This window comes from Lycium barbarum, chromosome 9 (assembly GCF_019175385.1).
Source record: "Lycium barbarum isolate Lr01 chromosome 9, ASM1917538v2, whole genome shotgun sequence".
Taxonomy (NCBI): domain Eukaryota; kingdom Viridiplantae; phylum Streptophyta; class Magnoliopsida; order Solanales; family Solanaceae; genus Lycium; species Lycium barbarum.
The window spans coordinates 115,786,804-115,795,275 of NC_083345.1; the positions used below are offsets into that span (position 1 = coordinate 115,786,804).

The 8,472-nt window shown below is 36.0% G+C and overlaps 1 long non-coding RNA gene across 2 annotated transcripts; it reads right to left on the reverse strand.

Moving 5' to 3' along the window:
• Positions 1-275: 275 nt before the first annotated feature.
• LOC132609550 (uncharacterized) lies at positions 276-7,532 on the reverse strand. 2 transcript variants are annotated; one of them, XR_009570877.1, is made up of 4 exons: positions 7,247-7,532; positions 6,384-6,486; positions 4,038-5,598; positions 276-842 (listed from the first exon to the last, which is right to left on the reverse strand). It is a non-coding gene; the product is annotated as an uncharacterized LOC132609550 (long non-coding RNA). The 2 variants fall into 2 exon arrangements; XR_009570876.1 differs by having other exon boundaries at positions 4,038-5,601.
• Positions 7,533-8,472: the final 940 nt, after the last annotated feature.

The window sequence follows — 8,472 nt, forward strand, 5'->3', positions numbered from 1 at the left end:
CCCATGTGATCTTTTATGCCATAACACAAAAAGAAGAAACCAAATACTTTGATATAACCCCGATCATATTAATCGATTTATACCAAGTCCTGAGTCTCTATCAGAATTATTACAAATATTTCCAAGGTTGTAATTTACTCCTGCAATGGTGGATCCTCAAACGTATGGTCAAGGTTAGGGGTGAACAACACTTAAGTAAGCCGGCTAAAAGGGACAGTCTTCAGGATTTTCGCCTGAAATTCGAAGAACAAAACATGCAAAGTTGGACATTCACTGTCACGACCCAACCCCGTGAGTCGTGACTAGTGCCCGAATTGGGCACCCGAACACAATCACAAATCCGAGTGGCAAACAGATAACTTATACCGACACAAATATCAAACACTACCTCAGACTATATCAAACCCATCCAGGTATATAACAGAAGCCGACAAGGCGGTGTTTCTAATTTATAAGATTTTCAAAGAAAATTTCGGCAGAGTTTCCTTTGTTTTTAGGACTATCCAAAATAACCCTGTACACAGCAAATACCAACAAAGGCCACACAGGGCCAACAGAACAACATATACATGTGCGAGCCGACAAGGCTGCCATAACAAATAGAGTTATGCAAACTCATCCGTACAGAAGTAGGCACACACACCCACAAATACGTCTACAGACCTCTAAACGGACAAACCGAATTATATGGCGGGACAGGGCCCCGCCGTGCCCCTGAACAAATACATATATACATAGCGAACGAATATATACCAAAATGTGTGCTCTGAAATGAGAAGAGCACTCCAAACAGCAGAAGAGGGTGTCCTAAATGGGTAGATCACCAAACTGTGCGTCTGTACCTGCGGGCATGAAACGCAGCCCCCCCCGAAGAAAGGGGGTCAGTACGAAATATGTACTGAGTATGCAAAGCAGAATATACAGGAACAAATCTGAGGCATAAACGAAATAGTAGTGCAGAACATAAGTATAAATCCAACATATCAAAATGTTTACTTTCAAAATATAAGTCATGCATAAGGTACAGAAGAATATGGTCGCCCACCCGTCGATGGCGCCATAACACAGCATAACACCTGAAAGTTTCAAATCTCCGTATCCCCGTCACATATCACATCACAACATAACGCCATACACATCATAACACCAAATATATGTGGAACCCGACCCTCGTTTGCGAGTAGCTCGGAGAACCATAAACACAGCATAACTTCGGAGTATATCAAAGCGCGCACGATAACAGAACCAGCCCGGGAACCGGCGAAAGATATAACAGAACGCACGAGTAGAGTCGTGAGTAGTCATATGCATAAAATCATTATCATGAACTCAAACATAAGTAAAATGATCATACTTGAAAATCGAAATAATAGTCATAACGAATTCTTTCAAAAGTTCCCGAATTACATAAAGGAAAGTCGCGGGACCCACAGACGGGAATTTACCCAAGTCGAGCCCGCTTATGGAAAACATACTCGTTATACGTAATGCAACCTTTTATAAAAATATATCTTGGAGCAATCCGAGCATTTATGTGAAAGATATGGCATTCGGAAATTTCGAAGTTCTTTAAAGTGAAACCCCTTTTTTTTGCGCAAAGTTCGAAAAATGATTTTTCGAATACGTAAAGGTTCATATTTCATCAAGTCATACATAAGAGTGCCAAAGAACATATACGGATCATAACATGCTCGGATTTCGGATTTAGAATTTTCCTTAAGGCTCTAATTTAGCATATTAAAACTAAGACATGCCAAAAAGAAAGGAGGTTGCTTTACATACCTCGTACGCGCTCCAAGTTTTCCCAACTAAAGTTAATCCCAACCTACGCCTCGGGCTCCCCAAGGCCTATGAATACGCCAACGAATATCAAACATTAGCCATAGGTACTTAAGTCATTTATTCCAAACTAATTCTAAATTCTACAGAAATTTGGGCAGCATTTCCCCTGTAAATAGGCCAACCCAAGAATTTAACTCGTCCAAAATCAACAACAACAACCTAGTAACATTGATAACCAATTCGAAAGGCAAAATAATAATAGTAACTCTCTTTTACATCATTTAACAACTTTCATAAATTCAACTCGATGACTTACCTTCAAGCCAACATCGATGCTTATATATTTAAATACTAACCCGAATCCATACCAACAATACTTAAAGACATTCTAAGCAATTCATACAACATTTCCAACAATTCAAAAATTTTCCCTTCCTTTCCACATAATGTAACTCTTCCATTCTAACTTCACACCATCCAACTAATATCAACATTTTTCCATATTCATTAACTAACTCAAGATTACCCAAATATATTTCAATAACATTTTAAACAATATCCAAGGATTCCGCCCATTTCTATATTCCATTCGAAACTTCTACAATTGCAACGAAACTACCAAATCGCATTGTTTTCTTCCAAATTCATTAATAACAACCATAGTTCACATTTAGCATCTTAGTTTCATAATTGCATAAAAACTATATAAAAATCACATAATTTCTCATAACAACATACAACCAATTTCAACACCAACTCAACTCGTTAACCCTTTATCTACGTCATCAATGTCACAACGACACCTCTAACAAGCTAAATAAATTTTAATTCACCATTCTCTTTCATTACTATGGCTCACGGCCACACTCCTCTTCACACACCCACACGACCTCTATAAAGTTTCTAACCATTAATTTCCTTCATTCTCATCACATAACCCATGATAACAACAACAATAATCATATGAACATAATCATACCCTCAATCCTTTCAATTTAGCAAGGATAGCAATATGTCCATAAAACAATACAACTTTAAATTTAACCATTTAATTCCTACATAATGCTACTAAAATCAATTCCTCATTCTTACTCAAAACACCCCCCTTACACGGCTCAATTTATAATTCAACATCAACATACATAACCCGTTTGTATTCAACACACATCTACCAAGCTATACAAGTCTAAACTACCTCCAAAACATGTAGAAAATAATTAAATCTTACCTTAGAGACAAGCTCTAATTTTTCACCATGAAATGTCTTCAAGAAAGTAATGGCCGTGAGTTGCCATGGCTACCATGAGCTCCATCTTTTTCCTCCTCTTGATCTTCAAATCTCTCCAATTAATTGTGTAGAAGGGGTCAAAAATGGGCTGGCCGTGAACAGTGCCCGTGAACAGTGGCGGCGTGAACAGTAGCGCCGCCGTGAATAGTGCACCGTGAATAGTGGCGCGGGAACTTCTTTCTCTCTCTAGGCTTGAGAGCCCTTCTCTCTAAAACCTAATTTGCAAGATTAATTTGTGGAATATGTGATGACTTAGTCATCCACTTATACTTATATATTATCTTTACAAAATGGACACGTGTCAATTTTCATGACATGTGTCCATCTTTATTCAAGTCCAACCAAATCTCGCCACGTGTCGTGGGACCAACTTTTCGATAATTAGATTAATTAATCACTAATCCCCACTTAATAATCTAATCATGGTAAATTAATCCCAACTTTCCATTAATATTTTTACACTAAGTAAAATTCATAAGCAATTCATTTTCTAATAGAGACCGGAAATTAAAGATTTCTGTTTCGTGCCCAAAAATGATCCCATCTTTAACTTGAGTCGATTCTCTTGCGAATAACTCGACTTATAAAATACAGGATATAACATTCACCTTCTCCAGATTGAAGGAAGAAAGCATTCAATGGATGTTCCATGACTTCGTACCCACTGAGGTTGTAATCAAACATGAAGCAACAGGTGTAAAACTGACTACTGACTCTTTATCATAACGAACAACTTAGACTGCATTATGAGACTCGTATATTGAATTAAAAGTCTTTTAGGTTAAGCTAGGGTCCATAGCATGCATAACAAGTGTGAACATAATCAGAAAACTGGCTCTAACACTAGATTATGAAAATCAAGAATAAGGGCAAAATCATGAACTTGCTAGATTTCTGGAAATTAGTATTATTGAGGTATAAGGATGATTAAACAATATTCCTCATGTAGATAATATTCTTAACATACCTGGAATTGCTCCCAAACTTGAATAATAATCTGATCTCGGAAAAAGAATTCCAAGGTTTTGCTCTTTATGCTTTTTAATTGGGTTTTCTTGAAAAACCTATGTTAAGAACATGATATCTTGATTAGATTAAGAGCATATATGATTAGAATTGATTTGGAAGATCTTGGCTAATATTTATAGGTTCTAGTGCGGGTTGGGAAATATGGACGAAAATACAATCCGTATACTAATTTACGGTCCGTAAACCTGGATGGTAATTCAACATGTTTCAAACAGAATCATTGTTTTATGTTCCTTCTTAAATATGATCTCACTTTACGAGCCGTATTTTAAAATACGGTCCGTATTTAACAATATGAAATTCCACTAGACAACTTCCAGAATACACAGTGACTTTGAGTGCCACTTTACGACGTGAAATACTAGTATTATATTGGTTTACGGTTCGTATTATGGGGTGTAAATCCCCATCTGACAGCTGAAGAGAAATTTTCAATTCTCACATTCTTTATCTGGTTTTCTAAGTTTGGAACCATAATCAAAGCTTAAGTTAAAAGTCTGAGGTGTTACACTACTGCAGAGGAGGCAATAAGTCATTACGCCACAAATAAATGGTTATTTTAAGTTTTAAAATATGAATTACGCCACAAGTTATTTTAAGTTTTAAAATAGGAATAAGGTTTGTACTAAAAAAATCTTTTTTACAACATGATTTCATTTTTCAACAAAGAGGCACTAAATTATGCTTAAACCATCATAGAGGCAATATATGCATCGTAGAACCAAACCTATTGATTAAAACCACAATATAATCTCTTGTAAAGTTTTTTTTCACACAATTGAGAATCAAGAGATAAAGATATACTATAAATCAAATGAATAAGAGGAGTGAGAGGAGACCTTTTGACATTTCTTGGAGCCGAAATTTGATAACGAATAGACTCATGTTGACTCTTTTTAGCTTATGTCCGGATAATACACAAAAATCATAGCTAAGTCAATCACAAACAAAATAAAGATAATGAAAATAGTAAAACTTGATACGTGACGAACAATGTATGAACGAAGTTGAAGAGATAAAGTAAATAGGTTGAAACTGTCGCAAGGCAACAACAAGTAAGAAAAACAGGATTTGATGGAAATCTTTGAATAGAAATCCACATTAGCGAACATTAGCAAGCAACTGATAAAGCAACCCTATTTTGGTGTCCACATAATCTCCCCTAATTGAATATGCACATGTACATACCAGAGTGGTTTTCCGGGGGAGCATGATAATACTCTCTTTTATAAGTTTAATACCAAAGGAATTAAATCTAGTTCTTCTGCTTCAGCCTTTAGCACACATGAATTTTGCGGTTAATGCAGGGACAATCTCATGGCCATATATTAAGAAAACACCAACTCTTAAGCACCTATCTTCATCCTCTTCATTACCTGAAATATCTGGAATGGAATATTGCATTTTGCTATTGGTATCCATCTATAAAATGTGCTTTTTCAGTTTAAATGTCGACTCCATACATCGAATAGATCTCCATGTCAGGAGCGCTTGGTAACCTGCTGAAAAAAATCAAATCAAAACAAAATGCAACTAAGAACAGAGCCTCTTCATGGACTTTAAATTTGATTAAACTTTCTGAGAACTCCAGAAGGGGGGGAAAAATAAAAGAGAAACCAAGAGAAGAGAATCTAAATGACAGTTCATACAATTCCATAAGTCGCAAGAAAACAAAAGTATCTAAAAGGGCCTGTGATCTTAACTTTTTCATGTTATTAAAAAAGTATCTAAAAGAGCACGAAAAGGTATTACCATTTTTAAAATTTAAGTTCAACAAAAACAAAAAATGTAGTAGCTGAAGAATACAGAAAGGTTAGCATACAATCACATTTAATCTACACCCTCAATCTGTCAGACATGGAGTCCTACTATCAGTAAAATATTGGACTTATTTAGCTTGTTAGTTTTCTCAAATATAACAGTCATAGAATTTAAGAGAGAGTAAGAGACATGAGATGTTTTTTTTTTTTAGAGGAAGGTAATGTATCTTATCAAAAGACAGCACTAAGATAGTGCTAGATTACAAAACATATGCACAATAGCAAAAGCCTCCCTTATCGGTAGAGGGACAAAAAGAACATTTTTTCTTGTCTTATATTAAAGTTTGGCATGTATAGACTTCTTCTTCCGGTAAAAAAGACTTTCCCGAAACTGAAAAAGGGCACCAATAGGTTGGGCATGATCTATTAAACTTTTTTTTCCGCAGCAGTGGCCACTAATTACATATCCATGCATATTTCAAGCGTATGTAAGATGCAAAGACCAGAACTCGATGATTACTCACATGGTTTTGGGAGGTCAACAATCTTGATCGCTTCATGACATACCAATCAGTCCCGTTGCTTTGCATATTTTTGGTTCTGTACTTCCTTCTGCATTCAAAAAATCTATAACAATGGTTAGCTTTCACGGTTCTCAAACCATAAATTGATATCGAGCATAATATGTAGCAACAAAAGAGCAAATAATTTTTCAATAAGCTTGTTTATGTGGAGGGTCTAACTTTCTTTGACAATACTTGACTACTAGTATATATAGAAGCTTAAATCCCAGATAGAATGATGGAGCATGTGCTTGTCTTCCCATTGTTTACAGATGTGTCAACGTAAACACCTAGGAATCCAATCAGTTAGCTTGAGAATTATGTCCGGTGATACTACAACGTTAAAGCTAAAAATATATTCCGTAATAGGAACTAATCCTACTTGGGTCACACCATAATCATGAAATGCAGAATCAACTTCGACAGAAACTCTATGTCACTTATGCACTAAAAGAGGTCTACTTTTCAGCCTAAGCCTTGTGCCTTTTTTCCTGAGTTTTACACATGCAATATCTAGACATCAAAAAGGTTAAGGTTAGTCATAAAGCAGTAATGAACATAAATTGACTACCCTGTTGAAGAGATACAGAACCAAATTCTAATGGAAAAGAAAATGTGAAGTTAGGAGAACACTGCGACTGGACGTTGTAGCCTGTCGTGTTAGAGAAGAAAGCTGCCTCAAGAAAATTCATATACTTAGGTTGTAACTCGGAACCTTGAAAATTTGAAAGGTGATTCATCATCAAACAAAGTGTAAATTTTGAACTACTATATATCTCAAGGAAAAAAGAAAAATAGAATAAGCTGAATGCAGAGAGGCTCACCAAGAATTGAGACACTGCTGAACAAATTTCTACCCATACCTATCAAGTTCCATATTAATTGGACATACATTAGGAACAGTATCATAGAAAATACTAGATTCACTCCTACTAAACTAGGATCACAGAAAACCAATTCATACTTTCTCCAAAAGTCTGATTAGTTCCAGTCAGAAGTATAGTAGCTGGACAAGAACCCGAAATTTTGCAAGAATCATCAGGCAAGTCCCCGTGGGAAATAAAATCAGTTTGTACAGTATGATACGTTGATTCTGGTATATGTAAAAAGGATGTCCATTCCAGTGGTCTAGGAATTGAACAGCTGATGGCTTGGCTTAAATCTGAGTATTCGATACCACATACTTTTTCACATTTGTGATACAACATTTAATTCAAAAGTTAGTTAGCAGTTCAAGAAGTTAGTTGTGAACTGTACAAGTCAGCAAAGTTGTTAGATAAGTAGTTAGTGATAGTTAGTTAGCAGTTGGACAGCTGTATAGTTAGTTAGTTAGTTAGCAGTTGGACAGCTGTAGTCTGTAGCATTTCTTTTACTGAATTGATATAAGGAATTGTATGAAACACTTCTAGGGCATCTATTGAAATATACACTTTACAGTTTCTACTCAATTCTATCTCAACTTCTTATCTCAACCACACACCATAGCTAAGTAACTCGAGTTTTATTTGTTAAGCTCCTGTCTAAGCCTGGAATTGTTCGAGTCACATCTAAATTCCTACAATTCTCCTAACATTGGTATCAGAGCAAGCTGATTCTCGGCAGTAATGGCAAAGGGAACTAGGTCTAATGGTGATCCTACCACTGAATCTACCCTAGAAGGAGTGGATCTGTGTGAAGTTATGCAGAAACTGGTTGCAGAAATTAGTGTTATCAATGGTGAAGTTGCAACATTGAAGAGGTTGGATCAAACAATTATGGAATTGAAAGAACATATGATGAGCAATCGAGGGAATGACACACCAGTAAAAGTAATGGGAGGGACTTCAAGAGAAAGAATGTCAAGAGAAAGACAAGTCACAGAAGAAGAAACTGGGGACAAAACCACAATGAATTATCCTCATCAACAGGGTATTTCTAGGTATTCCAAGTTAGATTTTCCAAAATTTTCTGGGGAAAATTTAAAGTAATGGTTGTTCAGGGTGGAGCAGTTTTTCGAATTTGACAATGTTGCTATGAACAAGAGAGTGGAACTGGCAGCAGTACACTTGGA